The sequence below is a fragment of the Choloepus didactylus genome, chromosome 8 (assembly GCF_015220235.1).
Source record: "Choloepus didactylus isolate mChoDid1 chromosome 8, mChoDid1.pri, whole genome shotgun sequence".
Lineage (NCBI taxonomy): Eukaryota > Metazoa > Chordata > Mammalia > Pilosa > Megalonychidae > Choloepus > Choloepus didactylus.
Window position 1 is genome coordinate 20,488,250 of NC_051314.1, and position 18,978 is coordinate 20,507,227.

The 18,978-nt window shown below is 44.4% G+C and overlaps 1 protein-coding gene across 2 annotated transcripts in view; it reads left to right on the top strand.

The window, feature by feature from the left end:
• Nucleotides 1-11,553: 11,553 nt before the first annotated feature.
• Nucleotides 11,554-18,978, top strand: part of SYN3 (synapsin III) — a 467,769-nt gene continuing 460,344 nt past the window's right edge. Inside the window, exon 1 of one of the 2 annotated variants that reach the window (XM_037847793.1) lies at nucleotides 11,554-11,618. The gene's annotated coding sequence lies outside the window, so the exon portion shown is untranslated. Of the gene's footprint in view, nucleotides 11,619-11,754; nucleotides 11,871-18,978 lie in introns of those variants that run through there. The other variant, XM_037847792.1, reaches the window with a different exon arrangement.

Consider the following 18,978-nt stretch of genomic DNA (forward strand, 5'->3'; position numbering starts at 1 on the left):
TCTCTCTCTGGCAAACCAACTAAGAACATGATGCCCCTTCCCACAAACTCATTAACAGAGAACTTTTTCTTTTTCATTTCCATGATAAATTCTCCCCAGGACAAAATGAAGAAATTTTTCCCAGCCTCTCTTAAAAGAACAAGCAGTCTTGTTTTTCTTTTCTTTAATGTACATATCAAAAACAAAACAGAGCTTTAAGGTGTGCATGGCCTACATTAAAAGATAAAACGTATTTGGCCTCATAGGTGTCTTCAAGCAGATCTTGATAGACACTTTTGCACATCCAGGGGTGCAGTGTTGTATCATAAGGGAGCAATGAGTATTGAGTGGGGAGTGCAGGGAGGCAGGAGCCAGAAGCAAGCATTTCACTCAGTAAAAAGTAAACAGATGTTCTCATCAGGGTTCAGGAAATAAAGGATTGGTAGTTCTTCAAGCCCAATTCAGAGGATAGAAGCAGGGTGTAGAGAGGCAGGTCCATGGCTTAGGGACAGTAGATCCACAGATAAAAAGATCCCAAGTGGGAAGAGTCAAGAGCAGCCAATGTAGAAAGGCTGAGGCCTTGATCTCCATTGTTGGTCAGAGAAAGACCCTTTCTGACTGATAGAACAGTAGTTCCCAAATGCCAAACCCTGGACATCAGGAGTAGACAAGAGTTAGTCTGAATTTCAGATTCCCAGCCCTTTCCCCATTTATGATCCTTGCCATTTCCTGTCTTATTTAGTGCTAGTCATTCATTCAGTTCATAAACACTTATAAAGTGCCTATCATATGTATGCCTCCTAGTCTGTTAACTGCAGGAGGACAGGGAGTGCATCTGTGTAGCACAATGTCTGTAAACAACATACATTCATTTGAAAAAAAATGTGGTGAGTGCCTGATTAAGTGTGATTCCTACATTAAGGGCTTGAGAGTCTAATGCGGGAGACAGCCAAAGGGTCAATAAATTATAACAACATGACAAATGCTTCAACAACATTTATAAACACTTCTTACCTACTGAATACATCCTCCACACAGGAGACAGAGAGACTATCCTAAAACACAAATCCAACTACAATATTGTTCAAAGACCTTCAATGGTTCTTCACGGCCTGTGCACTTCTTCTCAAAGAGGTGTCTCTAGAATCCATGTAGATAGATGTTTGTGGAGTAAGTTTTCTTGGTCAATTAACCTTGGAAGATTCTTGGATAAACTGAATGAACTTTGCTTCTTTAGTGCAGGATTTGTTGGAAATCAATATGCTTTTTATGAAACCAATATGCTTTTTAAATCTCCAAAAGGGGGCTGATACTATTCATCACTTTCTCGTTCTTACTTGACTGTGGATTTTTTTGGCTCAATTTGAAGGGCTGATGTGTGGAGGAAGAGACTTAGGGAAATTTTGGCCAACGGGATTTTGCCAGGTTCCGTGTTATGCCACACACAGTCCCCCATGATCTCCTCCCAAGCACCTGCTCCCTACTCTCTGCCTTACACTTTAACAAAACCAAAGTGTTTCTTCCCTCCAGCCTTTGCTCATGCTGTTTTCCCTCCTCTCGCATTCCTTCAACTCCTACAACTTCTCCCAGTACACACAGAGTTTGCCTGGAAGACACATCCTTGAAGATTCAGCTCAGAAGTCACCTCTGCCAGATGCCTGGGCTATTCAGGTGCCTATTCTTTCCATTTGCACAGTGCTCTCCCCACGCTCCTGCACAGTTCTCAATTATGCTATGCCATCACGGTCCCTCTAGACTGTGAGGTTTAGAGGGAAGGAGTCCTTGTAAGCCCTTGGCTCTCTGATCTCCTACACCAGGATTTCTCAACCGTGGCACTATTAACATTTTGCGCCAGATCATTCTTTGTCACGGCGGACTGCCCTGTGTATTTTAGGATTTTTTTCATAGCATCCCTGGCCTCTACCCACTAGATGCCAGAAGCACTCTCATATCCCAGTTGAGAGAACCAAAGATAACTAAAAGCATTTTCCAATGTCTCCTTGGGGGACAAATATTGAGAACCACTGCCCTATACCTAGTGCAGCCTGGCATTCATTAAACAAATATTTCCTGAATTGTATTATTTCCAGACACAGGTAATAAGACTGTGAGCAAAACACAAGCCCTTGCCTTTAAGGTACGGTTAATCTAGTTGCAGGAATTGAGGCGTATTATACAGACATTATTAGGAATGTAAAAATGGTTGTAACTTCATGCAGGCAGAGAGACTTGCCTATTTTTGTTCATTTCTATATCCCCAGCTATTAGGACAGTGCCTGGTATATATGGAAGGCTCAATAAGTATTGATGATTCATATTAGCTAAAATGTATAGAGCACTTACTATGTGCAAGAAACAGTTCTAAGCACTTTATATATTTTAAGTTATTTTAGCTTCACAATGAGGCTATGAGGTTCTATCATTATCCCCATTTCATAGATGAGTGAACTAAAGCATAGCAAATTTAAGTAACTTGACAATGATCACACAACCAGTGCAAGGCAGAGCCAAGATTTAAACCCTGACAGCCAGGTTCCAGAGAACCAAGCTCTGGAAACCAGCTGTCTCCAAGGATGACCAATATTTATTGAGACTTCTTTTTGCTGGGCATAACAACAACATAGTAAGCTATATCTTTTATTCTCATCTTTACCATCATTTTATTTGAGAAAACTTGAAGCACGGAGAGATTAATAATCTGCATTCCCCCACAAGCCATAAGTGCCTGGGCTGCAATTTGTATCCTGACCTTCTGATTGTGGAGCTTCTGCCCTGACTCACTAAGCTATATTTTCTAAATTATGGATCTAATAAATACTTTCTGGATGGTTGAATATAGAACAGTGTATAAATGCTCTCTGTATCTCTCATACCACCACCAGAGATCCTGAGATATAGGGGGTACCTAATGCATGATTTTTGAAATGGTGGCAATGAGGTATAATGGAACACTAGAAATCAGGAGACTGATTTCTCCTGGCTGTGACTCAAAGATGCTGTGTGACCTTCAACTCTTCACCCCCACCCAACTGGGCCTTCTCTTAAAAGTTTCTGATTTCCTAAGTTTTCTCCCACTCTATTGCTGATTTCCAGCAGCCACAGTCCTGAGTCTACCCATAGAGCCTTCTTTCCATCTTGGAGGCCAACCAGGCAAAACTCCTCCTCCAAGTGTCCTGATTGGTTTGTTCACCTCCTGATGCAGGTGCTGTTTTGGTTGCCTGGCAACCAGGTGGTAGAGCCTGCCAGTTCAGAGGAGCAATGAATGAATGAACAGAGATCTTCATGCTGGGAGCGGCAGTCACAGCCAGAAGGTGCTCTTCTAATCCTGCTGACTGAGCAGCCTAATGGGGATACTGGCTGAAAGAAGAATGATTCCCATTCGGGAGGTGGCAAAAAATCTCCTGCACAATCTCAGGAGAAGCGGAGGGACTTGATCCCATCTGTCCATACTGAAGTGACCATGTCATAAAAAACCACAAGCACAGGTGTATGTTTTAGTATCACTAATAAAATATCACCCTCTGCTCTCCTCCATGTACAAACACCTGTTTCACCTGCCTCTAAATGTACGTCCCAGGTTCTGGATCGCAGGACAATTCGTATAATTTGGCCTAACTGATCTCCATGATCACCCTGCAAAATGGGCAGAACCTAAGTTCAGCAGAGAGGGAACTCTTTAGAACGATTAAGAGCAGTTCTTTTGAAATAAAGTTGATCTGGGTTCAATTCCTGGCTCTGCCATTTATAAATGCATGGATTTGAGTAGATTTCTTAGTTTCTCTAAGCCTCAGTGTCACCATCTGTAAAATGGGGATATTAATACCTATTTCAAAGTGCCATTTAAAGAATTAAATATGATAATGAGGTTAGGTACTTTGCACAGAGGCTGGTGGTTGATAAGTTCTCAAGAGGTAAAACTGGGATTTGAACATGGGTCTCCAGTAATGCCAAGGCAAACTTTTAAGAAAAAGCTATAAGAATGTCTTCTTTCAGCAAATATTTGTGAGCTGTTTAGTGATGGTTAAGAAAATTACACTAATAGCATTTTATAGGCCGAGTAGTACTTTTACCTGCATCCTTTCACTGAATATGATGGCCACATCTATGATATTTGGATGGAGATGTTTGGAGAAAGCAATTATCTGCCTTTGGAAGTTAAGCTCTGCTCTTCTCCCAGGGGCTTGAAAGCCAGGAGAGGGGGGCCCATCCTCCAATGCAAAGGAACCAGCCCAAGGGGAAAGCGACTGTGGGAGCTGATGGAACTCAGAATCCAGGCGCACAGAGTCTTAAGAAATGTTCATTGGCTGACCCTCCTCTTTTATGTTTTCCTGGCCAACATAAAGGACTGGAAACAGCATTCTTCATCTCTGAGCCCAGCATGGAGGAACCAGTATGTCTGGAATTTAAGCTGAACCTGTTCTTGCTGATGACGAATCAGATATACTTTAGCTAAGCACCCTCTTCACTGCCTCCCCTACCCGCACCATCTCCCCCCTACCCCCCTACACACACACCAGAATTTCAATACAGCCTTCCAGCTCTTGTTGTCACTTGTCTTGGCTTAGAATGCCTGAGCTGAGTGGAATCTTAGAAACTCCCCTTCGCTCTCTCTCTTCTGAACCACTGCCCAGCCCCCAATAAACAAACATACTTTGCAATGGCCCCTACCTCTGGGAAACACCAGGGCACTGGAAACAACAGTTAGAAAACCACTGACCTGGTTCAAACCCTCATTTTAGAGAGGAGGAACAGAGACTAAAGGGGAAGCTCACCCACGGTCACACCCTGACCCCCAGTCTAGTGCTCTCCTTTTGTATAACACTAAAAATAGAACCTTATTCAAGTTTCCACTGTAAAACTTCCCATTTAAAATATCTTTCTACATTGTTCAAATTTTTTACAAAAAGAAAATGCAAGGGATTGGGTTTTTAATTAACTTGTGAATTATGTCAATCATAATATGAATATAATCTCAAAAATTTTAAAGATTATGAATAATGCTGAAGACCTCTTTGACAAAACACATAAACACACACACACACACACACACACACACCAAGTTTCCCTCACTGCTACCCTTAAAGACAACCATTGGTAGCATTTTGTGCCCTTAGAGAACAATTTCTATGTGAATGTGTGTGTGTGTGTGTGTGTGTGTGTGTATACACACACACACACACACACCCACACAGAGGCATTATGTATGTATGTGTACACATTTTTTCTTTAATTAGCTTTATCCACTCAACAATATGCTTTGACAATTCTCAGTGCACATGGATCTACCTCAATATTTCTAACACTTTATAATATTCTGAATATATGGACATGACATTGTATGATTAGCCATTCCCCTATCAATGAACAATTAGGTTGTTTCAATGAATGTCACTGCATCGCACACGGGTCTCCTTTTGCACATGAGTCAATCTGTCTCTAGGGAAGTTTCCTAGAGATGAAATTGCTGGATCATGGGATATAGCATTTTAAATTTTGATATGACCTCAAATCCTTTCTCCAGATATACATTGTTCTCTTGTGGGTTACCTTGTCAATTAATTCCTTCCACATCAAAGAGGAAATGAGATAAAATATTTTCTTGATTAAATAAAACCACAGGCACAGGAGAAGATGGGTTTGGAAAATAGAGCATGCCCAGAAGGGACAGGCTTATGGGTAAATGGAAGGACTTGAAAGACACTCAGAGTTCCAGCCCCAAGAAAAACCCCTTTCAGCCTGTACTGGTGCCTGAGATTTTCCTCTTTAGTGGTCCTCATTTGTGAAAAAACCTCCAGAAGGCTCTTGTAAAAATATAACTATATTATCTGAGAAGGGTGACAGACACCATTAGTAGTCATTCACCATGGATTACTTAATTAGTTTAGCCAACAAAGAAGTATAAAAATGAGCAAACTAGTTCACTTTTCTCAGCAATAATACTACTAACTTCAGAGGGTTTTGTGAAGTCTAAATAAAATAATATATGTAAAAATGCCTTTGAAAAAGCCCTGACAAATAGTAAATATTCAATATAATGTAATTTTTAGTATTTGTTCAGAGAAATAAGAGGCACAGATTATGTACATTTTAAATTGGATAATTGGTTAGGGTTAGAAAATTTGGGTGAGGAAATGTCCTAAATCGGTATAGTAACCCACTAACATCAGAGGGTACTTGGGTAGTTCATGTCCATTATTCTAGAGCTAGTGGTACCTTCGGCCCTGCCAGGCCTGTCTTCCCAACAGCCACAGGAGGCAGCTGTTATTAGGAGGAAACTGAGGCACAAAGAGGGTTTCAGGGCTAGGAAGTTCAGACTTGGAACTCAAACCAAAGTTTGTATGATTTCAGAGCCCCTTCTCCTTTTTCCTTACTAGGTGTGGTAGCTTGGAGCCATGTACCCCAGAAAAGCATGTTCTTAAACTTAATCCATTCCTGTGGATGTGAACCCATTGTAAGTAGGACCTTTTCATAAGGTGACTTCAGTTAAAGTGTGACCCAATTCAATCAGGATGGAGGCCTTTATCAGCAGAATGAAATTCAGACAGGGAAAGAAAAAGCCACAGAGGGGGCAGCCAGAAGCTGAACATCAATGGACCCTGGACTAGAAGAGAGAGGCCAGGAGAGGCTGCCGTGTGAATTGCCACAAGACAGAGAAGCCCATGACCAAGTATCACCTGCAGTCAGCCCCAGAAGGCCAGTTTTGGGAATAAACACCTCAATTTTGGAATTTTCCTAGTCTCAAACAGTAAATTTCCATTGTTTAAGCAAATCTATTGCATGGTATTTACTTGAGCAACCAAGGAAACTAAAATACTAGTCTACAGATCAAATATGAGTCTAAAGGCTTTCTAACTCCCCATTGTTTATACCTTGGAATAACTAGAGTTAAATCTCTTCAAACTAACAGGAACAGTTGAGATTATTTCTAGAAGTAATACGATAAGGGAAGATGGGGAGACAGAGTCCCGTCCACCAGCCATAACTTGGAGAGAAGGAATCTAGGAAGCGAAGCAGGTCCTAGCAGTGTCGTAAGGCAGGGGACATGGGTTGAATCCCTTGGCTATAAAGAAAGGGAGAGAAGGGCTTGGTAATCACAGAGAAATGACTCAGAACTCAATGGACAGAGAGCATGGTCCTCAAGGGCATTGAATCATGTGCTTCAAATCCCTGATCCTTTATTTAACAGCTGTGTGACCTTAGCAAGTCAACTTATCTCTTTAGCCTGGGTTTTCATAATCTGTGTAATGGGGATAAGGTGTGTACCTACCTCTCAGGGTTGCCAGGAGAATTCAATGAGCAAATGACTGTAAAATGCCTAGCACAGTGCCTGGCATATGGTAAGCCCTCCATGGTAGCTGCCATGATGACAGTGGTAGTGATGATGACGGCTAGCATGAGCCTTATTATTCTCCAAGAGACCTCCCTGCATTGTGGGGAGCTTCCAGGGAAGATGAGCTTGGGTACAGTGTCCCAAATCCCCAAGGGGTTGGAAGAGAGAGACCAAAGGTGAAAGAGAAAGAAGCAAGGGAAATATATTTTGCTAGTTTTATAGGGGGCCCTGGCCATTGGGGTGGGGCGGTAGGGGCAGAGGCAGACGCCAGACTTAGCAAGTGCTGCTGTACAGCCACGCCCCCAACTCCAATTAAAACTGTTGTGGTTTGGGACAAACAAGGTAGAAATCTGCTGTGCTTACTGCTGGGTTCAACACCTTTTGGTCACACTCCCTCATTACCTGGAGATCAAGGAGGTCTGCTTTCTTTCTGAGCTTTAAATTGTAAGATTTGTTTGTTTCATTTATGAGGAATCAAGGAATTAATCATTTGGATGCAAGTAAAATGGTTAATACTTAAAGAGAACTTACTAAGTATCAGGCACTGCTCTAAGAACTTTGTATGTTTTAACCAACTTCATACTCACAATAACCCAGAAGGTAGGTATTGGTTCAGAGAAATAAGGATACACACAGGGTAGATCCATTTTAAGCTGCATAATCCTTGGGATTCAAAAACCTCCATTTTATAGATCCTAGGCAAACAGATTGCCCAAAGTCACACAACTAGCAAGTAGCAGAGCAAAGATTCAAAATCAGTCTAACACCAGCTTTCAGACTCTTGGCTACTCATTGTGGATGAGGAAAAAAAAATAATTTTCTGTTTTGCCTGGTTATTCCTCCCGTGATTGAGTTTCATTGTAATTACAATAGCAGAAGTCTACACGGGGATCAAACTATGTAGAGACATAAGTATGTGGGGTTTAGGATGGAAGGAAAAAATACGTGCTGTGTCCAGTTGCTCACAGGCTCTGGAAACTCAAAGTGGAAGTGGAAAGAAAGAAAGATTTTAATTCAAAAGAAAGTTTTGGGTTAAAATATATATCTGGATTTCCCAATCCCATACTGCTTCAAATTCAGATGCAAGTAATACTGAGGACATGGTATCTGCCAGGCACTTTGATGTTTAGGCTTCACAACAATCCTGCACATTTTACATTTTACAGGAGAACCCAAGGTTTAGGGAAGTGAAGAGACTTGGCCCAGACCACACAGCCAGACAGGAAGCTGTGGGACCTGGGGATCAAATTCTAGCTCAGAGGTTCTCAACCTCGGCTGCCCAATAATGTCACCTGGGAAGCTTGCAAAATGTATACCAATACCCAGGCCCATCCCCTGCCAATTGCTTTGGTTGGGCTCAGGCCCAGGCATCAGTGTAGTTTAAGAGCTCCAGAGGTGATTCTAACATGCAGCCAGTGGAAAGAACCACTGCCTAGATGTTTTCGTCACCCATCCCACTGGAGCTTGTCTTCTTTCATCTTCACCACAGCTGCTTCCTGGTGAGTCCTGGTGGCAGATGTATTAGAACATTACCTTGAAAGTGACTTGATCAGCCAAAACCTTCAAGTGCCCTTGATTACAAAGAAACTCCCATTGACATCTGCCTTCCTCTAAGGGGAACTCCAAGGACTTGTAAACTTATTTTTCTGGTTGCCATGACAATCCTTTGCAATGTCAGCAAAAATACTCTGTGCTACAAACAAGCAAAAACAAAAGCCCTCAAAGTCTTCAGCTCAGAATCCTCCTCAGCTTCAACACCGGCCATGTCACATCTGAGCCTTTACAGAGGAATTCTAGGAAAGAATCTACAGATGTTAGGAAATTCTAAACACTCCCCTCATCTTCCTAGGGTTCAGAAATGAAATAAATTGTGTAATATTAATGAATAAATTAATATTTCCAAATTTTCTCCCCACCTCTTCCATTTTCCTAAAAGACTTCTTTGATCTAAAGAGGAAACAGGTGAAATTGAAAAATTCTACTACTTTTACCTTTTTCATCAACCTTCTCTGGATAGAATCTAGAACCCTTTTACTCCGCCATCTGACAGCACTTAGCATTTTACCCTTCACAGGCATATTTGCATTTGGACTGCTGATCAATCTTCAAACACAGCATTTCATCTTAAAGTATGTGAATTTTAGGCATCGTGATAGGTAGGAAGAGGGAAAATCTTAAAAGAGCTTTCCTATGACCTTAAAAATCTCACCATGGATGGACAACTGAACCAACTCTGCACTTGGTGGCAGGTATAGCCAAGCTATAATGGAATGAAGTGGAAACTGTCCTGAATCAGGTTCTGGGACTAATTATAGCTCTCTCACTCACTAGCTGTGTTACATGTCCCCAAGCTAGGTTAAAAGCTGTGTGTTATTGTCAGACAGACCTGGGTTTGCATTCTCGCTGCAAATATGTATTGTCTACATGAACTTGGGCAAGCTATAATTTGCTTTCTCATCTAATTCTGTATCCCACTCCTTGTTTTATCATTTCTTCTGTGTTTAAAACTAATACTATTGAGTTTTTTGAATTTACAGATCCATAAAAAATACTCCTTCCACTTTGCCAAGGAACGTTCCTGTACATGTTTGAATACCAATATAGTTTCTGTTTTTAAGCTATTATTATGCTGTAACTCCAAAGGTTAGAGGTGGAAGGGGTCTTGGAAGAGCTCTTCTCTGACCTGTTTATTTTAGAGGAAGGTAAACCGAGACCTTGAAAGGTGGGTAGAGGCAGGGGCTGGCCACATACCATCAGTGAGATTATGCCTGGTTTCTGAGTTGAGATTTCCTTGATCTTCTTATTTCCCACTATTGTCATAATTCTGATTTGGACATAGATGGGAAGATTCTTGAAGGGATCTGAGGTACCGTCTAATTCAGAGGTGGAAAATAGCCAAAGTGGCAAATCTAGCCCTTACATTGGTTTGATTTTGCCCAAGTCTTGCCCATGCAGTCTTTTGAGTCTTTTTTTAAATTTAATTGTCAATATTTAAAAATTGGAAATTAAACATAGCAACTAGAAATTCTAACCTTTTAATAAAAATAAGAGCATCTAGCAACTGAGGGTCCTTATTCTTATATGGTGAAACTCAACTAGAGCTAAGTAATGATTGCTCCCTTAGGCAGATGTGCACACCTTAATTTGCCACAGCTTCCACCTCTCTCTGTTCTATTACATCTGATAACTTCACTTGTTACAGTACTGCCTGGCTCCATCAGTATTAGAGTTTGTGAACCTTGAACTAGTCTTACTCTCTCTTAGTTATTGAGGCTGGGGATACCTAAGTCACTAGGTCATGCAGTAAGTAAATAGAAGATGCAAGACAAGAGCTTTACAATGGCTCAGGCTTTGCTCTCCTCTCTACTCACACTACACATTCTCTCTAGATGGTCTCATAGTCCCAGGGCTGTGGGAGGAGATTTATAATGTGTGTCTCCAGCCGCAGACTCTCATCTGCACTCTAGACCTGTGTATCCGGCCACCTACCTTGGATAAATTGCTTAATCTTTCAGTGCCTTCATTTCCCCATTTAAAGTATGGGTCTAGTAATAGTACTTTTCCAGCATAAGGTTATTATGAGGATTAAGTGAATTAATATATGTAAAAGAAAACAGAGCCTAGCATTGTAGTAGTAGAAGAAGTTGTTACTTTTAATTAGTAATTGGTGTCTCTACCAGCAGGTCTAATAGGCATCTTAGATGTCTAAAATGGAGCTCTTGGTTTCCCTCCCCATCTTGGTAATGGCTCCATTATCCCATTGGAGGATTAAAATTCTTTTCTTAATCCCATTCCTGTAGGTGTGGACACATTGCAAATAGGACCTTTTGAAGATGTTATTTATAGTTAAGGTGTGGCCAATCAGGACACTTGGAGGAGGAGTTTTACTTTTAATCATCTTTACCCCTACAGTACTTACAACCAATCTGACATTATCTGTATGTACTTATATCCAATCTGACATTATCTGTATTTGTTTGTTCACTTGCATATAACCTGACCCCGTCCCCATGCACTCTCCATGAGGGTGACAAGACTTTAGCTGTCTTGTTCCCTGTTGCATCCTAGCCCTGGTACCTAGCACGTTGCCAGGCACATTTGCCCGGCTTCCTGGAGGCGCCTCCTGGGGTCCAGGGAGGTCAGGTGACTTTCTCCGAGCAGGCTTCCAAGGACACTGCACTCTTCGCACTCACTCCCCGAGGGGCGTCTTAGACACTCCTGGGACAGACAGAGAACGAGCACCTCGGTCGGCTGCCTGAGCCCAGCGAGAGCTCAGAGATCCCAGGCGCGCCTTTCCCTGCGTGGAGAGGTGAGAGGCGGCAGGGGTGGTCCGGAGCGGGTAGGAGGGGTGCGCAGGACTGGCCGTCCGGGGGCGGGGCCTCGCTGCCTCTCCCGGCCCAGCCAATGGGCCGCCTCCGGGCGGGGAGGCGCGGCAGGCGGGCGGAGGCGCCGGCGCCGGGTGGGAGGCCCAGGCAGCGCTCCGCGGCCGCCGAGCGGATCGACAGGAGGGCGCCCCGGGAGAAGGCACCCACTGGGCGCCGGGTCCTTGGAGGGTCACACGGTAAGGTGCGCGCCATAGCTAAGTAGACTTTGTGGGTGTTCTGGAAGCAGAGCGTCCCCACCGCCCGCAGATGGGGTTGCTGGTGGCATCCGCGCGCCTGGCGGCATCCCTGGGAGCTCCCGAGCGGAGCCCAGGATCGATCGGTGCCCTGGAGGGGCCCGGGAGGGAGGAGAGCAACCGCCCGGCCAGGCTTCCTCCCCAGGCTGCTGCTGCTCGGCCTCGGGGACCCCATCCAAGGACCGACAGATCAAGATTGTCATGCGAGTCTGCCCGCCGGGCGCAGGATCGTGTCTCTTAAAATTTTCGCCACCCAGCGCCAGGGCCGCGGGAAGAGCTTGCGGGGAACCTTGAACCGCAGTGGCGGGACCTCTGCTCTGCGCCGGCACCCAGCCCCTGCCTTCGGTCTTCCGGCCCTCCTGATCTGTGGCCTTGGAGGCAGGGGGCAGATTTGTCGTGGCATTTCCTATTCCGAGCCATCCTGGGGCGCAGGAGGAAATCAGAGCCGTTCCCTGGCCAAGCTAGGAGCAGAGGAGGGCACTGGATACAGCGCCTTGTGCGTTTATTCAGCATTTACTGAGCTTCTACCGGGCTCTGTGCTCAGACCCTAGGGGCAGAAGGGAAAATGTGGGCCTTGGAGGAGCCCTCAGGGATAAGGGCAGGATGGGGAACAATTACAGTGTAGGGGGTTGGGGTGGGAGGTCGGGTACAAGATAGGGAGGAGAACCGTGAATAAATCAGGAGGGCTTCAGTGTGGAGGTGAGCCTTGAGTGGGACTTGAAGGTGTAGGAGGATTTGCCAGGCTGAAAGCTCAGTGTGTTGGAGGTGGTAGGGATGTTGATGGGATAGCAGGAATTCCAGCTGGATTTTTATGTGTGAAGGTGAAGGAACTGAAAAAGTGCAGTGCCCTGACCTGGAACATCAGATAATCCTAGAATATTAGATAATCCAGTAAAATGGGGCATGCTGTGGATAGGAAACGAGTTGTCAAAGTGGCAGAGGGCTGGAAGATGCTGGAATCTTAAAATGCAACCCTAGAATATTTAGAATTTTGTCCTTGATGATGGAGAGACATGGGAGAATTCCAATCAGTGAGTGAGTAGTCAGGTCACTCTGGCAGCTCGGGACAATGGAATGGAGACTGGAGCATCAGAAAGCTGGAAAGTTGTAGATACTATCTGGGACTTGGCTGCAAATACTCTGGCTCCTTAAGGCAGCCCTTCTATACAAGAGCCCTGTCCACTGACTTCTGGACATAGATTAGTGTGGGGGGAGGCTGCCCATGTGATGCTTGCTTCTGCAACCTGCAAGTCATTTTCAGATTGTTTTTGGAGTCTATGACCTCAATCTTGTCATCAGGGATGGCTCCTGGAGGATAGTGAGAGTGACTCTGCCTGATGTTTCTGATGTTCTGGCCCTTTCTATGGCCTACCCCTCTCCCTGGGCTCCCCTTTTTGCCTCACAGAAGTCTAGTCTGTTAGAGACTGTTAGAGACTGGCTGTGTGTAGAGTGGTGTAGTAGAGACAGCAAGTGCTTACTGGGAAGTCGGGCCAGAAAGTCACATTAGCTATGGGCTTTGGGGACATTATCAATCTTTCTGAACCTCCTTTCTCACATAAAAGTAAATAAACATACCTACCTGTTGTAGATCAGATTCCCTGGAAGATTTGTACACAGAGTTTTCTTGGGAAGTGCAGCAAGATTGGAGGGAGGGAGAAGTGAATCTGTCATGCAGTTGCAAGAGGGGACTTAATAGGTCTCATGGGGAAAGAGGCCAAGCCTTTGGACCCACACGTTACCTCCCAGTGGGTGCAAGTTGCCCCCCCCCCCCCCCGAAGCCTCTGTAACCTTGGTCAAGGCAGCTCCCTTCAGCAGGACAATTCCTGTAGAGAGGCTCAGCAGAGCTGTGAGTGTTGAGCAGTGGTGGGGTAATGAGTGCCTTGTCTGGGACGGGCTGAGAGGTGCCCCACAGCACCCATGACAGGGCCTCACACGATGGGTTTGGGAAAGAAATGAGATAACTAACAGAAAGCGCTTTGTGCTGTGCCTGGGGCAGAGCAGGCACTTAAAAAGTGTGTGTTACTGTGAACTTTAAAGCTCTTGACTACCTCTGAAAATGGAATTTGGAGTCTGAGTTGAGTAAATCAACTTTTGTGAGGAAATAGCCTTTAATAGTAATAGTCACAACAACTACTACCACCCATTTTGAGTGCCTACTAAGTTCCCTCCTAGTTGTCCAATAAAACCCTAATTTTCACTTTATGGTCAACCCAGTCTTTCCCATAACCCAACAGAGTTGGTATCCTTTTGCCATAAAATAGTAATACTAATAACATTCACTCACAACTATATGATTTCTTACACTCTACAAAGTGCTTTCATTGGTGAATTGATTATTTAAGTTGAGTCACTCATTTATTCATTCACTTGTTAATTCAACCAGTGTGTGTTGAGTATCTCCTAGATGGTAGGTGCTGTTCTAGGTGCTGGGAGCACAGTTTCACAGTCTGTTAGGGGAGACAGAGACAGGTGTTAAATATTTTGATTCTTCAAAAGCAAACATTGAAGGCTGGAAGGTTGCATCGGATAGCCAGGATAAGAATAACAGGAGCTTTGTCTGGTTGACTATTTCTCATCCTTCAGTTTCAACGTCACCTCCCCAGAAGGACTTCATGGGCCGTCTTGTGTAAAATGGGTCCTCTCTTTTATTCTCCCTTCATAGCACATGTTAATTTGTCTTTTTTACTCTCCTGTTTTTGGATCCCTGTCTCCCCACTTCAGGGGATCATACACTGCTGGATACCAAGAGCCGCGCACATGTTTGGTACTTTTCTGGAGTGAGTGAAATGAATGGAGGGTGCAGGAAGGTCACTCTGAGGAGGTGATATTTATTGAGACCTAAGAGATGAGAAAGAACCAGCAATGCCAAGATTGAGGTAACAGTGTTTTGGGCTGAAGGAACTGCTTGTTCAAGAACCCTATGGTGGAGGCATAAAGCCCAGTGTGACTGGAACATAATGGATAAATTGTAGGGAGTGGCCTGAGATAAGTTTGGCGAAGTAGATGGGGCCTTGGAGGCCAGCTGAGCTTGGATTTTATTCAAAGTGCAATGAGAAATCATTGAAGGATTTTAAATAAAGGAATGACCTGATATTATTTTATGTTTGTTTCTCTGCTGGTTGTCTGTCTTGCCCCTAAAAGGCAAGCTCCATGCAGCTCCTAAAAGCCAAGCTCAATAAATATTGATTAAATGAATGGATGATCTGGTTTCTGTTTTAAAAGGACTCCATCAGCTGCCAGGTGAAAATAGATTACAGAGAAGAAAGAATGGAATCTTGTAACATACCAAGAGTTAAGTGTAGTGGTCTGACAGAGATGTCGGTATTTGGGGGTAAAGAAAAGCAATGGAGGTGGCAAAAAAGTAGAATTTGAGATATATTTGGGAGGCAAGATTGATAGGACTTGTTGATACATTAGATGGGGGAACATGGGAAAAGGAGGAAGGTGTCAAGGATGACCCCAGGTTTATGGCTTAAGATTGAGTGGATAGGAGCACCACTTCATAGATGGAGATGCCTGTATGAGGAGCAGGTTGTGGTTAGGGGTTAGAATTTGAATACTCTCTTTGGAGATGCCTGCAAGACACTCCAGGGAAATAGGCACTGGATATGAATCTGGAGTCTAGAGGGGATGCCTGGACTGGAGACGTAAATATGGGAGCTATCAGCCCTTAGATCTTAGCCAATGAAATGGATGAGATTTAGGTAAAGAGAACATAGAGAAGCAAATCAAAGCCTGGATCATTCTTTAATTTGAGCCTCATAACAACCTTATGAAGAGGTGCTGTCCTCATTTTCAGATGAGGATACCAAGGTCCAAAGAAATCACTTGCCCAAGGTCAGACAATTTGTTAATGAGAATCTCCAGACAAGTCTTTAGCCTCTCTCACTTCAGCATGATGCCAGTTAGAACTTCATCAAAGACCCTTCCCCTCTCCCTCCCTCCCTTCCTTCCTGCTTCTCTTCCAGGATTGTGATGAGTGCTCACAAGTGGCAGATGCAATGCTGTGTGCATGTTGATGCATTATGTAGATATGGCTCTAATCTCATGGAGTTGACCCATAGACAAGCAACTGCAGCCCACTGATTCAGGGGACCTTTGGAGCCCAGAGCAGGGCATCTCGCCTAGGTGTGGGTGTTGGGAGAGTCTTCCTAAAGGAATTGTCAGTCAAACCTAGACTTGGCAGCAGAAGTAGAAAGAATGAGCCTGGGAAAGAAATGGTTCTCTGGAGGGATCCATGAACCCTGCTCCAGGAATTCACCACTCTATTTCCCAGTTCCTCATGGGTTACTGACATTTTCCAACTATTTTTCCTAAAACCCTGGAGTTAGTAAGTAGCCAGATGGCTTGGTCTTATTTCTTGTAGGAGCTTCAGAGAGATAGTAGGTAGAGTAGACATAGGCTGGTTTTCAAAACCAGTCTTACCAGCTTTAAGCCTTATTTTTTATACCTGTGAAATTGTCCGATAACGTTCATTGCTCAGTGTAAGGAATAAATGTAGTGACGAGATATGGACATAGTAAATGTTAAGAAAAATGTTATCTTATTTCTTCCCTGGAGAGGAAGAGTTTCTGAGTAGACCGGTGCCTCCCACACTCGAGACACTTTCCTCTGAAGGTTCTGATGTAGGTGGTTTGAGATGTTGAGCAGAGCAATCTATTTGTTTAAAAAGCACCGCAGATGATTATGATAAAAGCAAGATTCAGGAACCAGTGGCTTAGACCAAATACTTGAGCCTTTGCTGTGATGAGGATGAAAGGGTTAAGCAACTAGAAGCTGAATTTTGCCTTCTAGGAATTATTAGCCAATGACGGCGCTAACCGATGATGTAATGCCTTTGCCTGGCACTCCATTGGTTAAGTGTATTGTTTCTCTCCCTTCAGCTGTATGAGCAGCAGAGCTGGAGCCCAAGGGTTAATAATTCTGTGGCAGCAGGTAGCGCTTTCCATGGCTTTTTTTTTCCAGTTTCCTTCTGCCAGGTGTGAGTGTATAGCAGGGCCCAGCAGATTGTCGCTCTTTTCCTTCCAATAAACAGCAGCACCTTCCTCCAGCCGTGCTCTCCTCCTTCCCTCCTCCCAAGCAGAGCACATGTCCTCTGTAGTACTACGGAGGTGGAGGAGGAGGAAGATGCTTTAGAGAAGAGAGAGCCTGTTCAAAGTTCTGTGCCGCAGTCTCCCCTTGTTGCCAGGGTCTGTTACAGCCCCAGCTGCTCTGGTTCCCCTGGATGGATTGCTAACCTGCCCCCTGCTTCCGAGAGCATTCAACCTGGTGGAATCCTCAGAACCAAGAGGTGAGCCCAAGGTTTCTGAAGAGGGGTGGACCCAGCAGGGACCGCCCTTGGGGCAGTGGGAGGAAATAACTGTAGAGTGAGGGTCACATGGAGGTCAGCTGCACCACTGCCACTGGCATGCGGTGTGATCTCAGGCAAGACGGTCTCCCTCTCTGTTTTCATTTGCTCAAGCGTACAATGTGTGGCTTGGATTGGGCCCTCCAGGTTCTGGGTATTGCTGGCTGGGATGTGTGCTTACCGGGAGCTATAAACAAGTCCGTTCTTGATATAGATTTCTGCCAAATGCTTCCTGAAGATAAATACTGTTTTTCTGGAAATCTGGGACAGGAGGGGAGCAGGACAGGTCAGTGCTGTCCACCTGAAGCCATCGAAGGCCCAGGCCCCTCTTTATTTTTTCTGGGCTCCTTCAGTGTCCCAGATCAGCCAAGTGGCCCTTGGTAGACTCTGGGCTGAGGTTTCTCTAGAGACTCCTAAAAGGTCTGGGGGAGTTTGATCAATGATTTTGGGGGAGCTTTTGGGTCCTTGAGTCTACCTTAATGAATTTAGGCACTTTCCTAATTGTCCCAGGCTGTAGCTCTTGTGGGGTAAGAAGGGGAAACTCTTTTTGTATTATAGGTAGCCCTATTGTGACAGTTTGTGTTTAATCAGGCATGGAGTATTGCCCCAGCCTGAAACCGTTCACCTTGTCCAGAGAGGGTCTTAACATAAGCACATCTGTCCCAAGGTGCAAACTGAAAAGAGTGCGAGTGGGGGAGGACTAGATTAAGCAGGAAAGGATGCAAGCAAGAAACTGACCAAACAGTAATTTAAGAAAATCTTGCAATTCACAGACTCCCTATGATGCCACCTCTCTCCCTTGCAACCTTCTGAAAATAATACAAAAATAGAAAGTTCTGTTCTTTCCATTTTTCAGACTTTGGTTATAAATGGGAGTTTCCCAATTTCTCTAGGAAGAGTGGACCTGTAAAGGGCCCTCCTTGAGTCTCATATGGCCCTTGGCATCCGCAGTCCTGTATTCTAGTCCAGGCTTTGCCACTGAAGAGTGTCTGGATCCTTGAGCATGTCACTGTGCCTCTCTGAGCCTTGGAAACCGCAGAGGAAGGAGGGAGTTGGGCTAGCTGGATATTAGAGACCTTCTAGGTCTGGCCATCTGTGCTTTGGATTATGACAAATCTTTGGAGTCTTTGAGTCAGTTGATTACGTGGGTAAAGAATATTTGAATAAAGGGACCTGCAGTGTGCAGTCTCTGCTTACTGGGTGCTTTATATGTGTTTAACTCATTTAGCCCTGGAACTGGGTAGAATTCACTCCACTCCAGAGATGTGAAAATCAAGGCTGATGGAGATTGAGTTTCTTGCCCCAGAACATACCATTAACAAATGCTGAAGCTGGTACTTAAACCTGGGCAGTGAGAAGGCATGTGGCTGGTTAACAGAGGGGCTGGAGGTGGGATCCTTGTCTGTCCCTTGCATCCCCACATGCTCTTATTTCTCCTAGAATTCACTCCCCTCATTTTAAGATAGACTAGTTACCCAGTTTGTTGTCTGAGACTGTAGAAGATAAGAGGATGCTGGGCTTGAAAGGGGCATTACAGTCATTTGGTCCAGGCCCCTCAATTTATAGCTGAGAAAACTGAGGTTCAGAGAAGTTAGATATGTCTTGTTCTGTGTCACTCAGCTAATCCATAGGTGACAGGAGATGGAGTCCAAGACTCCTGTCTTAGGCTTTTGAAGTTGTAATGTTATTAATGAATTAAAAAAA